Source organism: Carassius auratus, chromosome 45, assembly GCF_003368295.1.
Source record: "Carassius auratus strain Wakin chromosome 45, ASM336829v1, whole genome shotgun sequence".
Classification (NCBI taxonomy): Eukaryota; Metazoa; Chordata; class Actinopteri; order Cypriniformes; family Cyprinidae; genus Carassius; species Carassius auratus.
In genome coordinates, this window is record NC_039287.1 from 7,673,733 (window position 1) to 7,699,115 (window position 25,383).

The 25,383-nt window shown below is 36.9% G+C and overlaps 1 pseudogene; it reads left to right on the plus strand.

Annotated features, from left to right (window-relative positions):
* Positions 1-4,669: 4,669 nt before the first annotated feature.
* LOC113062687 (androglobin-like) overlaps positions 4,670-25,383 on the plus strand; it is a 38,544-nt pseudogene continuing 17,830 nt past the window's right edge.

Below are 25,383 nucleotides of genomic sequence, written 5' to 3' on the forward strand. Positions count from 1 at the left end.
CGTTCGTCTCTCTTCTAAAAAAAAAAAAAAAAAAGGCAAGCCATCTGCTTCCCGCGGTTCAGGATCTGTCCACGCTGAGGCAGGAAAGAAAATGAGCTCGTGAGAATACATATGGATCTGTCTGAATGGTTTAAAGAGGGACTTTCCCTTTCGAGATCGTAAAAAAAAGGGGCGGCGGACGAGAGAGAGCCTTGGGAGGATGATGTTATATCTTTAACACTTTCTCATACTGAGGTTAGTGCTCTGCTGGGTTTTTACCCAGGAAAAGCAGGAGATATTTGAGGATGGTGAAGAAGCTGAGGCTGAGCCTTCTCAATTCTCCTGCCCTGCGTATGTAGAGCTGTTGGAGGTTATCGAGCGAAAATTACCTTTTGACCATAACCCTCCAGCTCAGGTGAGCCTTTCATTTGTGCATGATCTCCATACAGAGATTAAAAAGAAATGAAAGATGCCGTTTTCTTTTTGCATCCATCGGTTTCGGCATTAAAGTAATCTGCCGACATCGAGGTGATGCGTGAAAGCGGCTAGGAGGGAATGCCCCTGTAGAAAGAGCAAAAAATTTTATAAATAATTTATAAATTTTTATATGTGAAAAATGTTTTCTTTAGCAGGGGAAACCTCCTCTCTTATTCTCCCTCCTTGCCATCTAAGCCCCTTCAGAAAATCATCTCGCTTAAATGGCAAGGCATACGCAGTAGCAGGTCAGGCTGAGGCTTTATTACACACAATGCTGGTGCTTCAAGCATATCAGACTGATCTGCTAAGAGACCTGGATAGAGGCTGGGGCCTTTTTCCGATCTGGTAGCTGAGCTGCGCCACACCATGGATCTCTCTCCATGATACCAAGCAGGCCGCCTCCGCCATGGGGCAGGACTATGGCGGCCATGGTGGCAGCGGAGAGACATCTGTGGATGAACAGACATCGGGAGGAAAGAAAATGCTTTCTGCCCGATGCTCAGGTTTCGCCTTCTGAACTTTTTGGTATTTCCGTTGAGGCGGCGATTTGAAAAGTTCAGGGAGACGAAGGCGCGCTCTGCTGCTTTCAGATCCTTCGTCCCACGAAGGTCCAGGTCTGAGCCCAAACAACATAGGGGTCCTGGCCTGTCTCGATCTGAGGATCAAAGATGGGCACAGAAGGCTAGTGTCGCAACTCACGCTCCTCCCCCACCTGCGGGCAGGGGTTAGAGGAATCGTGGGTCACGAGGAGGTAAGCAGAACCTAAGAGGTATGATCTAGACGAGGCAGCGTTCTCGTCCAAATCAGAATGATACCGAGGTATCTACTAAAAGAAAAGACAAACGCGTATATGCGTTAATCGACTTCGAAAGGTTAACTTCTGCTTTTATACTCCCCTTCCTAATTCCCCTGTAACCATCAGCTCTCCACCTGATCGAGGTTAGGTGGAAACCTCTCGCATAACAGTCTCCTATGCTGGACCTATAATATTTTTTTTATGGTTCTATGTCCATAGCAACCAACCTGAAACTGATGGTCCAGGTTAAAAGGAGGTACCCCTTGAGCGGGGCTCCGGCGTAGGAGGGTGAGTGAGTACATGTAACCCTCTCTGTATATACTTATGTGTATTTAATTGCTGGTGGTTACGTGTCTACTAATAAACTCTGTCTGAGTTTCCTTTGCAGTGCTCAGTTACAGTGTTTACTAAACATTCGTCAGCAGCAGCCATTCGGCTGAGATCACAGGTTTCTGAGGGAGCCTCCTTGATCATCAGGCCTGGCACAGCACTGCAGGGAATTTCATGGATGTCTGGCCAGGTCACTCCGAGGGGTCTCCTGGCCGCTTAGGGGTGCTGTCGTATCTACCGGGAAGTGGAGGTGGCAGTTACAGAAGTCTTCTTGTATATGCTGCCTCAGGTGATGCTCCCCTCACCCGAGGTTTGTAAAATTGAGCTTGCCTCTCCCGTGAGATTCAGCTCCTCTACGATGCTTAGGAACCTTTAAGTACACACGCTAAGCTTTGTGTACTTTCTCAAAACCACATGGTGGTCAGTGTGTATGTGAACACACTTGCTAAAAATCCACAAGTGGTAAGTTTGCATGCAAGACCCTTCAAACTTTCTGAAATCTTGTACGATGAGGGGTAACGCTTCGTTCCCTTTCTTGAGATGATTAGACCTTGGTTCCTTGGGCTCCATTCAGCCAGTGTGTATTTGTTTATACACCTCAAGCATCGCTTTTCTCAACATGAGGGGCTATTGATTCTCGTGGTAATTTAGCAGCGCTCCCCTTTTTCCAAAAAATGGGTCACCTATGAGTGCGCTACTCTGAGCTCGGAGTTCTCCTCTCGTACGAGACGGAGTTCTCTGTTTTTTTCCCAGAGTGCTCCAGTATTGTTTCCATAGATCGAGTTGATGACTCTCAATCATACTGTTTTAAGATGCAACATTCCATCTATGAGCTGCTCTATCAGAGTGCCACGAGAGCCCCTCCTTAGAACAGTATTTGAAAATCCATGCTATGGTAAGTGTGCACGTGTAGTCTTTGCACATTTTCTGAAATCCACACTGTGGTAAGTTTGCACGCTAGTATTCTGCATTCTTTCTAAAATCCTATATGGTGAGGGCTTCGCGCGGTTGCTTCGTGCCCTTTCTTGAGTTGGTAAAAGCCCCGTTCATCTTGGGCGCCACTCCCCCTATGTATCCTCGGATACCTATCTAAACAGGGTGTTGCTACTAGAGAACTGTTGAGACAGCTCTTTCAGCAAGCTTATGCGTAAGCTAGCGGTAGCCCCTGTGTGACAGGCAGGACTTGGTACAAATGCTAGGTTCTTAGCCGTATCCCTTTAAAGGAATCTTTCCTGATTCCAAGCCTTCAGCTCTACCCAGGGCCGAGGCCCTAACAATTAAGTTGGGTATGTAGCTTAGGCCTTTTTGGCCATAAGGGGTACTGTCACAGACAGCCGTCTAAACGTCCCAGGGGCAACTCCCATAGTAATGGTAGAGTTGGTACTTAGTGCTCGCCATGATTCTGGCCTGCATTCCCCTCAGCATGGCGGCGTGGGTATACTGTTCCCCAAAGCGCCCCCTAGAGGACGCAGTTCGAAGTTCCCTCGAAAGGGAACGGTCTCAGGTTACGTATGTAACCATAGTTCCCTGAGTAGGGAACGAGACACTGCGTCCTCTAGCTCTTTGCCATGCTTCGGACGCAAGCTTCAGACGAAGAAGATAATGACGTGCTCTCCCGGTGCTGATTTATAGTCGCGCCGATAGTGACGTCGGAGGCTGTCGACGGCCAACAAGTTGGTGTTTTTTCATTGTATGCTTCAGACACGGGTCACGACGAGGTGTTCCCCAAAGCGCCCCCTAGAGGACGCAGTGTCTCGTTCCCTACTCAGGGAACTATGGTTACATACGTAACCTGAGACCGTTTTTCTTAAAGAGAAAAAAAAAAAAAGATATGATGAGATGTCAGCTGTCGCCTGATGACGCAGTTACGTGGTGGCGTAAAAGGTACTAAGCTGATTCAGTTTTTGGAATAGGTTTTTTGAAACGAACTGTTTCGAAAGAGGAGAAAAGACACTAGGCTTTCTTCCCATTGCTAAATGATTATACAGTGTTGCAAACTTAGCAATTTTGTCAGACTAGCACTTTTTTTTCTTTCCTTTTAAAACACCTAGCAAGAAATTTAGCTATTTTAAAATAGTTTTTAGCAACTTTTGTAAAGTTTTTCATCTAAATTACACAAAAAGAGGAAACCATTGAACAGCTAGGCAGCCAAGCAGCACACCAACCTGGAGAAGGATGCTTAACAATTCAAATATTAAATATGTATTAGGTTTCTATTTCCAATTGGTCAATAATAAATGCACATTTATGATACAGTGTGTTATTAGCTTGTATATATAATTGTTGTTCAGTCAGGTACACTGTAAGAAAAAATACATGAAAAACTGAAAAGGTACTAGTCCTTTTCTGCCAGGATGTTATCTATTAACCGTAAAACACAAAATGCAATGTGGAATTTAAAACACAGGTAAAACACCCGTGAAAAATTTTTTATACAGATTGTTCCTTTATATTTATAGTACATTTGTGTCCTATTTTTACAGACTTTTTTTGTAGCACACTAACTAACTACCAGTAGTACACTGCTTAAAACTATAATTGTTCAGAATATGCAGCGTTACTAAGAAAATACATAAAATGTTTAACTGTTCAATAATTAAATGTTGTAAAAAATCAGATCATAAAGATATTTATATTACTTTTACAATTAAATTTTTATGTTTATAATATTTTTATGTATCCTACGTAAAAACTGTTAAAAATCTGTTATGTGTCATAGTAAGGCAATGACGCAATCACGCAATGACATCACAACGTCGTTTAGCAAATTTGAGCAACAAATCGATCTGCCTTTAGCAGCTTCCCCTGAAAATGAGTTGTCAACTTAATGACAGTGGATAGACTAAAGGTTTTTTGAGGAGGTCAGGGGGAGTTCACTGGCGTGAGTTGGTTGGATAAAGGGCTCATCCTGCGCTCGCTGTCGGCAATCCCAAGCGATCCTGTCACCTAGCAACATGGCAAACTTTCATTACTGTCTCACCCTGGATATCTTTTCATATTTATCATTATCTTCCGTGCTTTAGTCAGACAAATGCTGCTTCAAACTATGAACCCTTAGATTAGAAACAAGGCCTACGTACACTCGCAATGTCGAAGTCAATCAAGAAAAAGACTGCACACCCTCCCAGAAAAAGAGTAAGATCTGGCTAAAGAATACAACCTCGCTGTGTTTATGCATTCATGGTATTTAAATAATATTGATAAATAACAGATAATATAATTAATAAAACATATTTCACCTTCTATCTTTACTGTGTTATGTTTGTCATTAGCTTACAAAAATGGTTTATGTTTAGTCAAATATTGCAGATTGGCAGTTTTGAATATAACAACATGAAACATTTATGTATTATATTTTCCTTGCATATTTTATGAGCGCCTTACACAATTTTTTTTGTGTGTGTATTGTTGTGTATATTTGTATTAACAACAATAACGAGCCTACTTTTCTAATAACATGCAATTGCTTTTTATATGTGGTTATTCATAGGTTAATGCCCATAGTTTACAAATTTCTATTAATGAATGTTTCAATCTTATAAATTACAACCCCAATTCCAGAAAAAAACAAGTTTCAAGCCTATATATAGGTAGATATTATTATTATTATTTTTTTATTTTATATTAAAAAAAATGTGTAATCTTTTTGTACATATATACTAAGCTTTGGGAATATTGTATTATTTACAGTCATGCCAATGAAACAATAATGAATTGAGAGAGATTGATAGTAATATGCAGTTCAGTTATAAAAAAAAAAGGAAAAAGAAAAGAACAATCGCAAAATATTATGCAAATGAAATTATATTAAGTAGTCATATTTTTTAATAGATGACATTAAGAATGTACTGTCTCTAGAGCATCTTCATTGGCCATTGCATCAGAAAGTCCTGAAGAGCCAAAGAAGGGTCTGATCTCTCTCTGGCCGGAGTGGAGTGATACTGAGGTCAATGCTGAGAAATGGGATGCAGCCAAAGCCTCTAAGGATAGCGAGGTGAAAAAAATAAAGCTTTACAGAGCAATGTCATTGTTGGTCAGCTGGTGAGAGCAGAAATCTGTTTAGGCAAACTGCTTAGATTGAGAGATGTAGAATTTCAGTTGATGAGTCAGCGGTTGGCACTTTGCAGTTTGATCACTATTTTTTTTAATTGCTTTTATTCTTGTTTTGTATTTTGTATTTGCTTTCCTTTGAATACGAATCTAAAACCATGCTGAGCATTTTATGTAACAACATTGTCAACAGCTCTTTGATGATACAGAAGGGAAGGTTGAACTTCCTGCCTCCTTAAGAGTACACACTTGGAAACATCCTCCAGAGTTCATACTCAGTAAGGTAAGGGTTTAAAAAGGGTTTAAAAAAGTTTGGGTTGTGATTAAATTACCTCATGCCCAGCACAACATTTTACATTTATTCCTCTATTTTGATAAGTCTAGGTAAGTCATGGGATGCTAAAAAGTCACAACAAGCAGCAAAATCACAAGGGAATCAAGGCTTGGCACTAGAGTTTTAAAACCAAATATTTTTGCTATCTGACTAGCTGTATTTAAAATGTTTAATTGACAGAATGAATTAAGGTCAGTTCTGTTGTCATGTCCATGGCAACAATTGGGATAAAAAGATGATAGCTGTGATTCTTCTCTCCAAGTCTGTGAGAGCTACTAAGAGCTTTCAATTTACATTTGATTCAAATTTCATTAAGAGAACATTATCAAATATTCATGGATTCATGTTCCTCACAGCGTCAAAAGGATCTGTGATATTAGTGGGAAAGAAAAATGAAAAAAATTATCCAGCATTTATTTGATCAAAACTACAGAAAAAAAAACATAAAATTGTCAAACAATATTACAGTTTGAAGGAACTGCTTTCTATTTTGAATTATTTTGAAATTAAATTTATTCTTGTGATGGCAAAGCTGAATTTTCACCAATTTTCAGTGCCATACGATCTTGCAGAATTTATTCTAATATGCTGATTTGCTGCTCAATAAATATTTCTTGTTAGTCATGCTGTAAAGTATTAATTTCTTTAAACAACAACAACAAACAAATAAACAATAAAATTAATTCACACTGACTTTGTGTTTGTTTGAGTTGAGATGAAACTAGAAATGGAATTACAGTACTGACATAATATGTATCACATCCTTTAAATCAGACTCCTGTTGTGGTGGAAAATGAAACTGCATTCATGCTCACCTCAGCAAATGAGCATTTACTCTCAAGTGAAGGGAGTCAATAAATAATGTTGGATGACCTGCATTACTGATTGGATCTAACAATAATTACTTTAGTTGGCATTAACTCTGCATGGCGATTTCACAGCTCATGCAATGGGTCATTAATGAGCTCTGCTTTCTGTGGAAAGTCTGTACCACAGGAGAGGACAAGACCATCTCCACAGAAACAGTTTCCAACTATTGGATACCCTGGGAACACATCTACTCCCTTTGTAAAGCAGCAAAGGATCACATGCTCCTCTATAATGCCTATGGGAAGTATGTTATTAAACTCTACTAGATGGTAAGTCAGGTTGAGCATCAACACCGTAATACTTGTATTGTGTAACACCGAAGTAGATAAATTTACACACACACACACACACACACACACACGTTTATTTTTGTGAAAAGTGGGGACATCCCATAGGCGTAATGGTTTTTATACAGTACAACCTGTATATTCTATGGCCCTACACCAACCATATCTAACCCTAACCCTCACAGGAAACTTTGTGCATTTTTACTTTCTCAAAAAAAAAAAAAAACTAATTCTGTATGATTTATAAGCATTTTGAAAAATTGGGACATGGGTTATGTCCTCAAAGTCACCCTCTCCTTGTAATACCTGTGTCATACCCATGTCATTATACAGAGTTGTGTCCTGATATGTCACAAAAACAAGAGCACACACACATACACACAAATACACACACACATATATAAACAATGACAAGCTATAGATTTTTTAAAATGTTGAATATTTTTTGTGACTATCTAGAAGAGTTTTGTAAAAAAAAAAAAAAAAACTCTTCTAGATCTGTTGAACACAAAATAATCTTGAATGAACAAGAGGTTCTGGATTCACCAAATTGACAAATATACCCAAAAATATTTGGACTGGCTACAGGACAGATGTACACAGGCCACTCAACACCTATTGTAGCAAATGTTCTCCTTTTCCTTCTAGAAGGACGCTGTGTCCTTTAGGCAGTGATTAAGTGAGAACACAATGCTTATCAGTGAGCCAAGAGAGTCGGTAGAACCATGACTGTCAGATTGATCTATCCTCTGGGCACAAGAAACTGATAAACAATTATTTACCTTAACAGCTCCTAGTACTAAATGAGCAAACACTGACCTACACACTGTTAAGAGTGATTTGTTTGACAGCTGATGTCAAAGAATAGTAAACTAGCACTCTCTCAGGCACAAGAGCATTTAAGATAAGGCCTGTGTGCTGGGCAGTAGTTACTTTGTTGCTGACTGATCTTCTAAGATAACTCTCTTTAATAAAACTCCATTAGAGTTGATGTTTATCACTGCACAACAGACAATGAACCATGGACTTTAAAGCCTTTAGAACCATGGACTTGATGCACCTTTAGTTTTGTTTATATTACGATGAGTTTGTTAGTGAGCAGATCATTAAAAGCTGTATTTTGTATTACTGTGGTATATAAGTGAATCAATATTATTATTTAACAAAACTGAGACTCACAAATTGCTTTATTAACTGCCTGTCCAGATGAAATGTGTCATTATTATTTCATGAACTTTTCTGCAGCACACAACAATTGTGTTCAGTTCAGACTTATACCAAGATAGTTAACAGTGCTGTTATTATTATATTATTATTATATTATTATTTTATTTTATTATTTTATTTTTTTACAAGAATTGTCTTCCGCTTTCTTAGGGAAGTTGGAGGAAGATTACTGTTCATGACATGTTACCATTTGACAAAGCTGATAACCTGCTGCTTCCTGCTACCAGGTTTCTTTTTTGGATGATTCAGCATACGTTCATTGATTCACAGTTTGATTGCTAATTAAGGTCTGTACACAACTTCCCTGTGACCCTACAAAGCTACAAGCAGTTTGGAGAATGTATGGATGAAGTTTGTGGTGTCCCTTATAAATGCAAAGTTATTTCAAATGATACGAATTTATACTGATATTGTCAAAAAACTTACTTTTCTAAACGTTTATTCTGCACTGTACATTTTTACATGGTTTATACGGTATAAGACAATGTGCATTGTTTTTAACAACCAACATGCTGACATGAAAAAGAAATTCACCCGATTCTGAATGCATGTTTATGTAATTGTGAACAGTTCATCCTTGTATATGTTTCAGTTCATGCATTCAATGTTTAACATTGTCTCTCACCAGTTTTATAGTTATTCATTCTCTCAGCCTATTGTCTCTATATCTGTGGTTTGTGTTAACAAGATTCATTAAGCTGTGCTCTGCGATCCACAGAATGTCCTTGTTTTCCTCACAGTGTGCAACGATGCCAGCCTTATTAGGAGGAAATGGGCTCGGACACTACGTTGTTGTTCTGCAAACAAATGGCTGGTCATCACCACCGTTCTGGCTTTATCAAGTTACTGCAGGAATGTTGTTGTGAAGCGTGCATGCAACTTTCTCTTCTGTAGTGTCTCTAGTTTGTTGTCACTTCCTCAGCAAAATTCTCACATCTGCTCTGTTTTGGAAAACACGGCGTGGTGTCTTGTAATTTCCGCTCTGATGAGTTTCCATGTTTCATAGACTCCTCCGAGACCAGTACACAGATTCAGAGAACGTATAAGCTCGTATTTTGTAGAAATAAATTGCTGTGAGATGAGTCCACACATCTTGCAATAGAGGGCTATCCTTTTTTTTCAATGCTTGGCTTGTGTGTGTATCAAAGTAGGGTCTCTTGTGGTCATTTACTCCATGTTGCAGCCCTGCAGGATTTTGTAGTCATATCTCATTGCAGCTCACATATTTGCCAGAACATCAGAGAGTTCCAAGAAATCCACGTAGCACCCAAATATTTTGTCAGCATTTCAGTATGAAATTGGAAAAACATGGGCGAGCAGATAATAAGAAAATAAACTTTTCAAAGATTACCAAGGATAATAACTTTTTTATTGTTTGAGGTCAGAAAGATTTGAGTAATTTATACTTTTATTCAACAAGGGAACATTAAATCAAAAGTGATTTTTTTTTTTTTTACTTTCTATTCATCAAAGAATCCTATATAAATTATCACAGTACAGAAATGTTATTTGAGCTCCATTTCAGTAAATTAGAATGATTTCTGAAGGATCTCGTGACACTGAAGACTGAGTAATTCTGAAAATTCAGCTTTGCCATCACAGGAATACATTACTGTTTAAATAGAAAACAATTATTTTTAATTATAATAATATTTCACAATATTGCTGTTTTTATTGTGTCTATTATTAAAGAAATGTAACCAAGGTAAGCTTAAAGAGACTTAAAAATAAATAAATAAATAAAAACTGTTAAAAAATCTTACCTACCTCAAACTTGAACAGTAGTGTATCTAAGTGAAATGTTTAAGACTCAAGTTAAAACAAGCGAGTCAGTATGTTGTGTGCATTTGTTTTGATATGTTTAGACCTTTTTTCAAGCTGTAGTGATCACAAGTACTAGTTAATTGTTTAATGATTGGTCCAAAGCGCAGAGGCTTGTTTATTCAGCTTTATTAGTTTTATCCACTGATCCTGTGACTGGTCATTAAATTGATACAAGCCTTTTGATACAATTGAGATTATTAGATAAATTCACAGTAAAACTTTCATTAGGCAATGGGGATGAACACATCAGACTGTAATCTTCCATGTGTTAATGTCATTTTTAAATCCTGGCATACAGGGAAAATTTGGGAATTTCTGAGGGACAATATTCCCCAGTTCCAGATGGAAGAAGAGAGCTTGGACTGTTGACTTTTGACCTACTGAGATCAAGAGCGAATCTCCCACAATACCTAAGAGCAAAGGCACAGACCCGGACACACACATTGCAGTCTATTAACAGTATGTGACATGTCTGATCAAAAGACACCAGCAGAGAGAGTAAATGAGAGAATCAATATGCAAAGACAACCTTCCATGTAAATGACTCTTTTTTTGAGAGTTTTCTGATTAAACTTTAAAATGGTCTGAGGGCTTCATGATTCAAAGTCATTTAAGTTTGACTGTGTTAAATATCAAATGTTTAACAAGTATCTGAGTCTTCTCAGTCTATGATACCTTGTGTTAACACTCTACGATAAATTCACAAAATGTTTTATTCTGAATGTTGCAGTGTGGAGGTTTAGCAGTACAGTGGTTACATTTTGACCTTGTGCATATACTGAAGGTACAATGGCAGTATTCAGTGAGAGAAGGGGGATTATTAGCCATTTAGGCTTAAAATCTTCAAGGCCTCACATGATCAGTCTGAAGCCTTTCATTTTGTATACAGTATATTGGCTTTTTAATCATCTACATGCTAGTGCACACCTAAATGTTGATAAAAATGATCTCTGTAGCAGATATATAAATGAAACTTTTGAAGTATCCGATTTCAGGGCCTGGAAAAGTCGTGGAAATTGATAAAAACAAATTTTTTGTTTTAATGCTCAAACTAATTATTTGCCCATGAATATCATCGAAAATGTCAAGGAAATATATATAATAAATGTGTAATATTATGAAAATAATGAAAATGTTACCCCTAAAAGACATGTAAATTGCAATAGTGATTGTCATGTAAAAAGTCATGTAAAATGTATAATATCCTAAAAAGTCATGGATATCGACAAAAATAAATAAATAATTGTAATGCTCAAATTATTTCTTAAATTAAAAAGTACTCTTTGTGAGTATGATAACTCTTTTTGAAAATTCATTTTCGGTCATCACAAAAAAATCATGGAAATCATGGTCTTTTAAGAAGTTCCTTACGGATTGCTATTAAAATTCTGTTTTTCTTGTCAAAGATTAAAATAAAGTTGGGGACCAAGACAAAAAGACCATTCAACCCAATGCAGCTATATCCGTGCAATGACAGTGAGTTTGAAATCTCTTTTTTTGTGTTGTACGTGTGCGTGCATATAGACGTTTTCATTTCTGGATCTTTTTTCCTATCTCCTAACCGTACATTATTCACTCTGAAAAATATAGTTGAGGTATGAATATTTGATCCTCATACAGGAAACACTCTATATGCTCTCTCTCTAACGGCTATTAATAATTTGCAGCCAATGTGGAATTGAGCTTTCTGTAAAACAATGGAGATCTGTTAAGTAGCGGATTAAGGGTAAAACACCCATATGTATCAGTCTGTCTAGTCTCCCTGCTTGTCTTCAAGTAGCACCCTATTCCATCTTCATGCATCACTTCTTCTGCAGGTTCATGTATTATGGAATCAGTGCCACAGCCGCCACTGCCAGATGCGTATCATGAGCATGAATAAATAAAACAACCCCCTTTCTGTGTTTGTGTGTGCATAACCGTATTTGTGTTTACCCCAAAGAAGTGTGCAGAAGTGTTAATCTGTGTGTGTGTGCTAGTGTCACACTGAACAGTGCGCCAGTGTTTTTCTCTCAGGTAGTGTGATCTGAATTTAATTATCTGGCATGACCTCAGTAGAGCACTGTCAATTCTGTCACTGTGCAGTTACTACAATTACTGAAATATGCAAGGAGAGCAAAGAGCAGTTTATCATGCAAACACATTTACACACACACACACACACACACACACACAGTATGCATACATTTTATAGCGACCTGCTTTGAAAAGCTCAGTGCTGTTGTGACAAGCAGGTGTAATTGTCAGTATGCATGTAAACATGGATTTCCGACAGGTCTGTGGAGACTAATGATTTGATGAGTCTATTGAGACTAATGGTTTGCAGTTCAAATAGACCGTTTTGGATAATTGGCTTCTGCAAGTGAGTGGTTCAGATTACACTGGGATAATGCAGTGCTTGCTGCTGAAATTCACTCTCTCTCGTTATCCTGCGTAAACATTCCGTCTTTCCTTTGTTAGCTCTGTCCCCTTATCTATAGGTCCTTTAATCCATTTACTGAATCCATCCCCTCTGTCCACCTCTCGCTCCCTCTGGGTGGTTGATACTAATCAATGGGTTGGAAATTATAACATGCTTTGACATATATCACTTGGTACCATGCCCTAGATCTTCAGAGCCTAAAGCGGTATCTCTTTTATTGAAACATACACACATGATCGCTGTTCATTCTATTTATGGCATTTTCCATGAATAGGACACAAAATAGGTCCTGCACTTCTTAAAGTCATTTTCATTTCTTTTTGAACAAACAGAAAGGAAGTGCTTAACCTTTAGAAAATGTTCACTTTCAACATCCGTGGGCCAATATTATATGATCTATTGTAATTTCAGTGTTTTTTTTTTTTCTGAGGTTTTTCACCCCGTTGTCAAATTTAGGACAAGCTTAAATAAGGTTTATTATTTTTTTATTTATTATTATTCATAGAAAAAGTGCAGTTTCAATGTAAATTAAGCTGTCACTCTGTGGGATTTAGCTAGTTTGGGCTCAAAATACTGATTTCTAAGAATACAACTAAGAAAATAACATTGAAATGAAGCAAAAAATTATTCAATTAGTTAGTAAATTGATTATACATATAAAATGATATAAAACATTTAGTTAGTTATTGTTATTAGACTGTCAACATTTTAGTGTTTATAAAATTGCTGAAGAGATTAATTAAGATGATGCCGGCTAAAAAAAGAAAAAAGAAATATATGAAATACAAATACAGTAACTTGTTCCTCAATTGCTAAAAGAGAGAGAGAGAGAGAGATGGGGGAACCCAGTGACCAACTATACTTTATTTTATGGATAGTGCCTTGTGGTATTCAAATGTTTGCAGTATATTCTGTTTCTTAACATGAAGAGCAAGTGGTCAAATTAATTTTGTAATTTAACCCACAAGCTGAGTGGCCTCTTTCTTTTCTCTTTCCCTCTCTTTCTTTTGGCCTTGAGCTTGGTCATGTAACAGTCAGGGCACTGATGGCCTGATAAGAGATCAGAGATGGCCTTGGGAGATGAAGATCAAACACTGATATTGCAGTGCCTCTGTTCCTTCCTCTACACTGGAAATTTGTGTGCTATGTGAATTAGGAAAATATGGTTTGACAGATTACAGTGCCCTCTCAGCTGTTCACGCCTTCGTCTTTGAAACTCATGCCTTGATCAATCCACTCCTTCTCTCTTACTCTTATTCAAAATAGACTGTGCTCCATTCATTATGTTATGCTTTTTAAATATTAAAGAGATGGAAACCTGACAATGGGAAAAAAGTTAAACTTTGATTTTGAGGGCCTGCAAAGTTTTTCATGCATGTAAAGTAGAAATGACACCTCTTTCATGCATAATTCTGTTGCATGAATATATATATATATATATATATATATATATATATATATATATATATATATATATATATATATATATTCTGTTTTAGCCTCTGGTCCTATTCCTCAGATGGTAGAGTGTGCCAGTTACCATCCATTGCATCTGATGGACAAAAGAACCTCAGTGCTTGCAAGGACGGTAAGCATCTGTTTAGAATATATAGAATATACACTAGTTTTTACAAGTTCCAAGGTTTTTTTTTTTTTTTTTTTTTATAAATTCATACTTCAATTTAGCAAGGATGTGTTAGAATGACTAAAAGTGACAGTAAAGACATTTATAATGTTTAAAAATGTTTCTGTTTCAAATAAATGCTGTTATTAGAACTGATTTGTAACATTGATTTCTAAAGGATCATGAGACACTGAAGACTGGAGTAATGACTGCTGAAAATCCAGCTTTACTATCACAGGAATAATATACATACATAATATAAAAATGTTAAAATAGAAATGTTATTTTATGTTGCAATAATGTTTTACAATATTAGTGTTTTCAATGTATGTTTTATTAAAGAAATGCAGCCTTGGTGAGAAAAAGACACAAACTATTCTTACAGAACCCAAACATTTCAACGGTAATATAATACAAACTGTTTGTTGTTACTATCATATATCATATCATATCATATCATATCAATCATCACTGAATAGTATGACAATTGAGTCACCTAATGTGATGTGCTCATTACAACAATTAGCTTTAAACCAATATCTGTCTGTTTGATATGCCTCAACTGAGCACACATGCATTAAAGCTCATTAATGTGCAATCCTGCCCCAAATGTTACTCTCCCTCCTTTTATCTTACTCTAAAGAAATATATGGCTCTGTTTGGATCAGCGCTGGCTGTCTAATCCGTTATTAAGTCTCTCTTATGTAATGGTGGTGGGTGGTGTGTTCTCCAGGTTGATTCTTCTGGGAGTCTGAAGCATTATGGGGTCTCTCAGCTCTTCATTCACACTGTGCTGCTCACCTGGACTCGAGACTCCTTCTAAAGCTCCCCCAGTTCCTCAATGGAAAATCATCCAGCCCTCAAGCAGACTAACATGAAAGTGAAAGTCGTGACATTTCCCAAGTATGGTAGCCCATACTTGGAATTTGTGCTCTGCATTTAACCCATCCAAGTGCACACACACAGCAGTGAGAAGTGAACACACACCTGGAGCAGTGGGCAGCTATATATCCAGCACCCTGGGAGCAACCGGTGGTTCAGTGCCTTGCTCAAGGGCACTTCAGCCATGGGTACTGAGGGTGGAAGAGAGTGCTGTTCATTGGCTCCCCACCATCGACAACTCCTACTGGCACCGAGACTTGAACCTGCGACCTTCAGGTTACAAGATCAACTCTCTACCCATAAGGCCACAGCTGATGACACTCATCAGTAACATTACACAAGGGTAAGATGTTTGTTTTTATGTTTTAATTTTCTCATGTAATTATTATGATATATATTATGATATTCATATAATAAGTATTGTTAAAAATGATGATCTATAATTGCTCTGGTTGGATCAAACTAATGTTTATGCTCTTCAGAACCCCAAGTTCAGAAGCCAGAGCAGTTCATTGAAATTTCCAGCCCTTTTATCAACATCAAACTCATGACAATGTCTGCACATGACATGTGAGCTCTGTGTGTCTGTCTGTGTGTGTGTGTGTGTGTGTGTGTACTGCAGACTGTGCTACCAATTACAGTACATTACAGAAAAATTAGCAAAGCTAAGCTGAAAACTATCCCTTAGAGAAAGTCGTTAATGTATTTACTTGCAGTATCGAATCATTTACAGGCTTCACATGTAACTTAATAAACACCTTTATTGCTGTCAAATCATAGGATGCATTTTCGGGGATAGTTTTCAGAACTTAATGTAGGCATTGTCAGGGGAGGACAACCAGAAACTCTTGGTGTGTGACGAAGCTCAAAGGAAAAGTTCACCTAAAAATAAAAACCCATTTACTCACTCATGATTTTCCAAAAGTGTTTCACTTTGTTTTATATATTTTTTAAAATCTGTATAAAAATTTCTAAATATTTTTTCTGTTTCATTCAACAAACATAACTACTCAGTTAAAACCATAATACTGAATTGCAAACCAATTTGTGAGTCATTAGAAAGAACTGACTCAAAAGAGTGATGTATGTGCAAATCAGACATTGCTAGTTCTGATTCTTAACAGTATGTATGTATATAAAGTATGAATGTGTCAATTTCTCAGTACACTAGATGGTACTTTTTCATATCAATCAATTTCACAGATCTGTCAGTGGAAAACCTGAACCTAATGGAAAAGTTTTGATATGTCAAAACTGAACCAAATTGGCATGCCTTCTACCCACCAGACATGAATTATTTAGAGTGTCTGAATATGAGGTTTGTTTTATTTCCAGGTATTCAGTTGCACGTGTGATTACATTGGCACACTGAGTTCCAATAGCAGTAATTGGTTGTGTGGGAGAGTCAAACCACAGAGACTTTGCTGAGGTTCTCATTGATTAAAAATTTGTGGTTTTGTTTTACATATTTTTAGGATACAAACATATATATATATATATATATATATATATAAATATAAATATATAACTTCTACATTTGGCCTCATTTTCTGAAATGGATGATAGTGAAGATGACAACACTAAGAACACCTAAAACAGTCTTGCTACACTGGACGCCACTCAAGCCCCTAAGGTATTATGTGATCAGTGCACCACAATTCAAATGTTTTATGTTTTAAAAAAAAATATCCTATGCTCACCTAGGCTGCATTTATTTAATTAAAAATACATCAAAAACAGTAATGTTGTGGAATATTATTGCAATCTCAAATAACCATTTAGAATCTAATAAAAAATGAATGGTGACTGCTCTCTCTCTGAACAGATGCAGTCGAGGGTTCGACCGTACTCCAGGGGTGGCACTGTGTGTGGCTGTGTGTTTCAGTTTATGCCATCTGTACAAGCAGTGTGCATCAGAAAGTTCTGCTCTCTGGCTGTAGTGTGACTGGTGGCCGGAAGGCCGAGACAGGCTATGACATCCTCTAACGCCTCTCTCTTTCTAGCTCTAATGTCATTCTTCCTGTCTCTCTAATCAAGAGAACGCCTTTGGCAGATCCAGCATTAGAGAGATATGGAATAAGAGAGAGAGAGAATGGTAAAACACCTGTGTCATGTCACTGGAATGATATAAAAGCAGCACAATTATCCTGTCAGTCATCAGCGTGGATGTCTCACAAGTGGTTCAGCTTAGATCGGACTAAGACAGATTGCTTCTGTGAGTTTTTAGAGAGTTTCCATGTATGCCTGTGCGATCAGACTGGATTGATGGACCTTTACAGGAATAGTTCACAAAAAAATAAAATCATTAATGTCGTTTGCTTACATTATTTACAGTGGTTTCCGAACCCTTATGTCTTTCTGTGGCAAACAAAATTGACTGATTATTTATCCTGGCCTCTCTTTTCCATATAATGAAAATAAATGAATTGGGGCTGTAACACCATGTAAGAAATTAAAAATAGTTCTATACGACTTCTGTTCACTTATTCAAGTCTTCTGAAGCCATTGGATAAGTTTTGGTCTGTTTCTTACTCATTATTTATAAATTATGACACCCAGCCTATTTACAGTGTTTATTCTTTTTTATTTATTTTTTTATATTAAAATTTTTGTTAATTGAAATGAAGAACTTTAAAAAACTAAATGAAAAATGTGAAAAAAACCCCCCAAAAGATTAATAAAAATGTCAAAAATACATGATAAAATAAAAATAATTAAACCTTAGCAAAAAAAATAGATGTTCAAGAGTGACCAAATATTCTTTTCTTTTTTTTAATTTGTGTTTCAGGGGTTTGGAACAGTATGAGTTTCAGTTAATGAGGACAATAAAGGAATGCTCTTTCTTATTTACACAGCCTCGTGTCATTCTAAAACTGTAGGACTTTCTTCCTTCTGGGGAACACAAAATAAAATATTTTAAAGAACTTTGGCAACCAAACATTGGAGCCCACTGACTTCCATTGTATGGATACAAGATTCAAACATTTCTCAAAATTTATTTTATGTTTCACAGAGAGAAGAAAGTCACCTAAAAATATTTTAGATCTTTAATGTGTTTTTGATAATGTAAGCTGCATTAGGTATGAACAGCAGCTGGTTTACCGCAGTAATGTGTGAAATGCATCCTGAGGTGTTTACTATTACATTAAAATTGCTAGACTGCTGGTTCTCTTCTCTTTTCCCTATCCCACTCACTTCCCTCCTCTCTCCATTCCTCTCTCCCCTTCTCTTCACCTCAGATCTGTGTTGAGTCACAGTCTATCTGTGAATCACTGGCGCTGTCGTTCGTTAGACATGGCATAGAGAGAGCCCCTAATTGTCCTCCACATTTAAATTGCACAGTCGGATGACTCCTTGGGCTTCAAAAAGGCTTTCTAAGTGACACAAGGTTGGGTTCAATCATGGAGAAAAAAGCACACTGGAAAATTTTTAAGGCCTTAAGCTGGATTGTTTCCATAGAATCACAACAGGTCACTTAAAAAGTAACACAATGAGAATTGAAATAGTTTTCTAAAAAGGTGTCTCAGTTAGCGAGTAAAGACTGCCATGCTAATCAAACCCATGTCCCCTTATCCTGTCAGCTCTTTTTTTTTTTTTTTTTATCAAACCTGTGTTGCCTTTCCCTGTTACCATTTGGTGTCCTTAATGTTTATGGCACTCACTCTCCTGTGAGCAGTTAATTGAAAGAGAAAATCCTTTCTGGTTCGACTCCAGATGTTAGATTAGAGGATTTTTCGTCGGGTTCTGGAGCCCGAGCGTGCTCAGTGCATGCTGACTGGATGAATGTGGACATCCTCTGTCTACACTGCTTTCCTTTGCCCTCCTCTGCCATGTCTCTCCCAGCTAACCCTGTGCACTTTTTATCCCTCCATTTCCCCCCAGGTAACAGCAGAGGACAATAAAAAGGACGACAGCATCGCCAATGGTGAGGCATGTAAGCAATGCTATGCCTTAGTCCGCCCTGTCATTCAAACACATGACATTCACTTTACTATACTGTATATGTATAATGCTCATATTCACCAGATATGTTTGGTGGAAATGTGTTACCTTTCGCAGTTAGCAGTAATTTTGAGGTTAAAAGCTGTCCTAGAAAATAATAATTTTTATAATCCATGCCATCATTTACAATTTCAGTTGAAGATTGGGAAAGCATTACTCATTTTCAATTGAGTGCTTCTGTAACAACCTGCAATACAATAAAAGTGAAGTGAAAAGAATTAATTTGTAAAGGCAGATGATAATTTGCCTCACTTATCTCCCTCAAGTCATTGTTTAGCTATCAGAGCAGTGAGGCTAATAGTTGCTGTAATAAAATGATAGCTGGCTGCCTTTCACAATTGCCCTTTCTCATTTATCCCTCTCTTCCTCCATCCAATCCATCTTCTCTTCATCAGCACAAATACAAATGCACACACACATAGACGCATGGCATCATCTCTATATCTGTGATCATGATCATGTGCTCGCCCCTCATCGTGACAGGCCAATTATGTGCTTTCCCAGAGAGCCCAGTGTGTTGCTTAGTTACACCTGTGGATAAGTAAATGGAGTGAATGGCTTTGCTATAGCATCTATATTATCATGGTCTAGTACGTCAGCATAGCACACTGAGTGCAGTGAGTTCAAGCTGCAATATATAACAGTGTTTTGCAAAATTGGCATTATGAATTGAGTGACACCAATAAAAGAGCATTTATAAATTCAATACAGTGCCTGATTGGCTAAATGAGCTTTACTGATCGGCACCACTGAGTTAATCATGGTATCTTCCTGAAAAGGCTTTTTTATGACTCATTTGCAATGTTTGAGAGTTATTGCTAACTTTAACTAAATTTTTCAGTAAACAGTTATGCTGGTTTTAAAATGTTTAATTTTTATTCTCAAAGTAGTTGAATGCCTAAACTTCAACATATATACAGTCGTCATGACATGAAAAAATCACTGTTTTCTAAAAGCATTGTATAGTAATATAATAACAGCTAGATTTTATTTTACAGAAAATGTTCTTGATTTATTTGAAAGTGCTGTAAAAAGTTAAATACTTTTTTTTTGTCCGTAGTTTATTTAGAGAATCTTATTTTAAACATCTCCTTAGAAATTTACATATCACTTCAGACCTTTATTACTTGATATTTTAATACAGTCTTACTATTTCAGCACTGACAAAGGCAAGAACACTAATGTGTATTCCTACCAGCATTTCATTGCTTACTTGTTTTGTAGTAGACTATTGTATAACATTTTTTTTTTCAATCTCCAAGATAAGGAAGAAGTGGAGTCAATTTTAGGCCCTGACAAAGAGACAGACAGAAAAGATAAGGAGAGGCTGCAGACAGCCAAAGAGTCCAGTGGTGCATTGCTTCTTTCCCAGAATGCATTAGTGTCAGACAAACCTCTGCTTCTGGAGACCTGGGTGGACCTGCTCAACTTCACTAAATGCTTCCAGTAGGGTTCAATCATCTCCTGCAATAGTCTACAGTTGTTCTCAATTTCAGTCCTTGTGTACCACCTCTCTGCACATTTTGTAGGTTTCTCCTGTCATTTCAGATGTTTGTTCTGTTGACTGTAATTGTTCTGCGAAGTGGACATCGCTGGATATTCTGCCAAGATTCCAGTTTGAAAGGAGCGTATATTTAAATGGCATTAAAGTGTGCGAGACTTGAAATTTTTATTTATTTACAGATATATTATGTCACAATTCTGTGTTTTGTCTGTTTGTGTTGAGACATTAAAGGTAGTGGCATACCTCAAATCTATGAATGAATTTTCTGAAGTGAAATAAACTTTTCTGTGCTCAGGGAGTAGGGAGCATTAAACACTGTGTAGGGACTAAGTCAATCTGAAAACACAGTTCTCTTCTAACAAGCTGGTTATCTCAAGCTGGTGTGTTAAATAAGAGAGACATGCAAAATATGTAGAGCGGTGGTACTGTACGTGAGGACTGGAATTGAGAACTACTGGTATAAGCCATATTATGCAAATCCTTTGCTATTTTGTCACATTAACTCCTCGTTTTTAAATTCCTTTTAAGCTGCAGGCTACAATATGCTAATAATCATGTGTTTTGCAGGATGTTGCTGATTTCTCACAAGCCAGATATGTATGCACATCAATGTAAGACATCACGCTTTAAGGTAGGGTTTTTTTTTAAGGAAAATACTAAATTTATATGTGCCTGCATAGTAATATTTTACTAGTGTGTACTTAAACTAATAAATATTCTTTGTGTTTTTACATTTGGGATTACATTTGATTATAATTACATCATCTGACTAGCAAAATCAACTTAAAAAAGCGGTAAACACATTAATATTGTGAATTATTATTGGAATTTAAATAACTAGTTTCTATTTTAATATATCCTAACATGTAATTAATTTCTATAATAAATATTCCTATAATAAATATTCCTTTTCAGCAGCCATTACTCCTGTCTTCAGTGTCTTCATGTGATCTTTCAGAAATCATTCTAATACATATTTTGTGCTCAATAAGCATTTCTTATTACAATTATAATTAAAAGTATGCTGTTTAATATGTGATGCACTTTTTTTTCAGAATTCACCATTGATTAGAAACTTCAAAAGAACAATATTTGAAATTTGAAATCTTTTGCCATTATAAATGCTTTTACTATCACTTTTGATCGATTTACAGTTTTGTTCAAAATAATAGCAGTACAATGTGACTAACCAGAATAATCAAGGTTTTTCGTATATTTTTTATTGCTACGTGGCAAACAAGTTACCAGTAGGTTCAGTAGATTGTCAGAAAACAAACAAGACCCAGCATTCATGATATGCACGCTCTTAAGGCTGTGCAATTGGGCAATTAGTTGAAAGGGGTGTGTTCAAAAAAATAGCAGTGTCTACCTTTGACTGTACAAACTCAAAACTATTTTGTACAAACATTTTTTTTTCTGGGATTTAGCAATCCTGTGAATCACTAAACTAATATTTAGTTGTATGACCACAGTTTTTTAAAACTGCTTGACATCTGTGTGGCATGGAGTCAACCAACTTGTGGCACCTCTCAGCTGTTATTCCACTCCATGATTCTTTAACAACATTCCACAATTCATTCACATTTCTTGGTTTTGCTTCAGAAACAGCATTTTTGATATCACCCCACAAGTTCTCAATTGGATTAAGGTCTGGAGATTGGGCTGGCCACTCCACAACATTAATTTTGTTGGTTTGGAACCAAGACTTTGCCCGTTTACTAGTGTGTTTTGGGTCATTGTCTTGTTGAAACAACCATTTCAAGGGCATGTCCTCTTCAGCATAGGGCAACATGACCTCTTCAAGTATTTTAACATATGCAAACTGATCCATGATCCCTGGTATGCGATAAATAGGCCCAACACCATAGTAGGAGAAACATGCCCATATCATGATGCTTGCACCTCCATGCTTCACTGTCTTCACTGTGTACTGTGGCTTGAATTCAGAGTTTGGGGGTCGTCTCACAAACTGCCTGTGGCCCTTGGACCCAAAAAGAACAATTTTACTCTCATCAGTCCACAAAAATGTTCCTCCATTTCTCTTTAGGCCAGTTGATGTGTTCTTTGGCAAATTGTAACCTCTTCTGCACATGCCTTTTTTTTAACAGAGGGACTTTGCGGGGGATTCTTGAAAATAGATTAGCTTCACACAGACGTCTTCTAACTGTCACAGTACTTACAGGTAACTCCAGACTGTCCTTGATCATCCTGGAGGTGATCATTGGCTGAGCCTTTGCCATTCTGGTTATTGTTCTATCCATTTTGATGGTTGTCTTCCGTTTTCTTCCACGTCTCTCTGGTTTTGCTCTCCATTTTAAGGCATTGGAGATCATTTTAGCTGAACAGCCTATCATTTTTTGCACCTCTTTATAGGTTTTCCCCTCTCTAATCAACTTTTTAATCAAAGTACACTGTTCTTCTGAAAAATGTCTTGAACGACCCATTTTCCTCAGCTTTCAAATGCATGTTCAACAAGTGTTGGCTTCATCCTTAAATAGGGGCCACCTGATTCACACCTGTTTCTTCACAAAATTGATGACCTCAGTGATTGAATGCCACACTGCTATTTTTTTGAACACACCCCTTTCAACTAATTCAACTAATTGCCCAATTGCACAGCCTTAAGAGCGTGCATATCATGAATGCTGGGTCTCATTTGTTTTCTGAGAATCTACTGAACCTACTGGTAACTTGTTTGCCACGTAGCAATAAAAAAAATATACGAAAAACCTTGATTATTCTGGTTAGTCACATTGTACTGCTATTATTTTGAACAATACTGTAAATGTGCCCTTGCTGTATTTGTTTACACTAATATAAACCTCTGTAGATGGATGCAGTAAGCAACATGCCATTTAAAAGGGGCAAGATTTAGGGATAACTAGAGTTATTATTTTAGCTTTTTTAATTTATTTTTTTGACTGGCTAAAAAACTGTTTATTTAAAGTGCTACAACCAAACACAAACGGTTTACTTAATTATCTAAATCAAATGCATACACTCTAAAAAACGCTGGGTTGTTTTTTCAACCCAACTGCTGGATTGAGGCCGTTGGATAGGATTTTGGGATGTTTTAACCCAAGTTTGGGTTGAAAATAACTATCTTTTTTAACCCAGCGGGGGTGGGTTGAGGACGCGGACGTGAAGGAGAGCACGCACGTCACGTCAAAATCGTACGTCTCTCCAGTGCGAGCAGCCGGCAGCCGCCATTTTCTCAGCGTGATAGAAGCGAGAAGCGAGTGAAAGACTATGGTAAGTAACGTTAAATATTCAAAATGTAAAGTTATCTTTTATTGTTTACCCGGTTGTATGAAAGGCGGAAGGTTTTATGAAAGGCGGAAACAAAGGAGCTTAACGTTATATCTAACGTTATATAAAAAAAACGGACGCGGTTTTCGCCTCGGACACGGAGGTCTTAACTGCCTCATGTAACGTTACTGAACGGAGGATGTACTTTTAATATAACGTCTGTGAATGTATTTTGTCATATTTACATAAGATTTTACATTATCTGTTCTCTTTGAGGCGTTAACAGACGGTTATGGTCACGGTTACGCTCATGTGAATTTGTCTTTTTTTTTTCGCGGTTAAACTGAATGTATGTTTGTCTCCTAAAGGAAACGGCATTGTGTAGTAAAGACTAGCATAATTATTTTGAGGCTGTTGAAGTGGTAACTGTTAAAAGTATGTTTTACATGTAATATTTTAGACTTGTCCAGCTCCTGTCTTCATTGTCCTCGCGCTGAGAGTTAAAGACACAGAAGCTGTTTGTGTGAGGAGTCACAGACCTGTGTGAGGATGAGGAGGTGTTCTTCTGAAGAGAGGGACAGACGGTTTAAGGAGAGTAAACTTCAGAATAACATCAAGTTATCTTTATTTTTACTAAGACTAAAATAATGTGTGTGTTTTTTTTAGATGTTGAAATCCAGAGACAAGATAACTTCATTCTTTTGAGACTGATGTAAGTTAAATTATTATTACTTTTTTTTTTTTTAGAAAATTTATGTTTCTGTTGTGTCCTGCCTGTTAACTTCACATTTTGATGCAAAAACAGTGTGATTTTATATATGTATGTATGTATATGTTAATATTTTATTGAAACCATTGATGTCCCTCTTTGCAGAACTCAAACTAACTGGAGTTAAGGACACAGAAGTCTGCTTGTGTGAGGAAGTGGTTTACTCAGCTTCTTCTGAAGAGAGGGAAAGATAGTTTAAGGCAAGTAAACTTCATAATTTCATGTTATCAGTTGTTGTTGTGTTTTACTAAGAGTAAAATAATGTTTGTTTTTTGTTTTTGTAGATGTAAAAAGCAAGAGACATGGGAGATCATCATTCCCTTGAGATTTTATGTAAGTTATTTTTAGAAAATAAATTTTTCTGTTGTCTCCTGCCAGTTTACTTCACATTTTGATGCAACAACAGTGTGATTACGTGCTCATTTCATTAAGACCATTGATGTCTGTGTTTTTTATTACAGAACTCAAACCAACTTTGGAGTTGTCTGATTTGGAGAGTCATTATTCTTGGTCTTCGCTCTTAGAGGTAAAGTTCACACAAAAAATCATTTACTTGCCCTCAAGTCATTCCAAACCTATAAGACTTTTGTCTGTCTTTAAAACATAAATTAATATATTTTTAGTTTTCTCATAATATTTGTTAATCCATTTATAGTTTGGATAATCAGTATTTTCAAGCTTCATAAATATAGAGTTATTGTAGAAGTAAATTCTGATATTTATATATGAATACATCTTAAATTATATTATAGCAAAC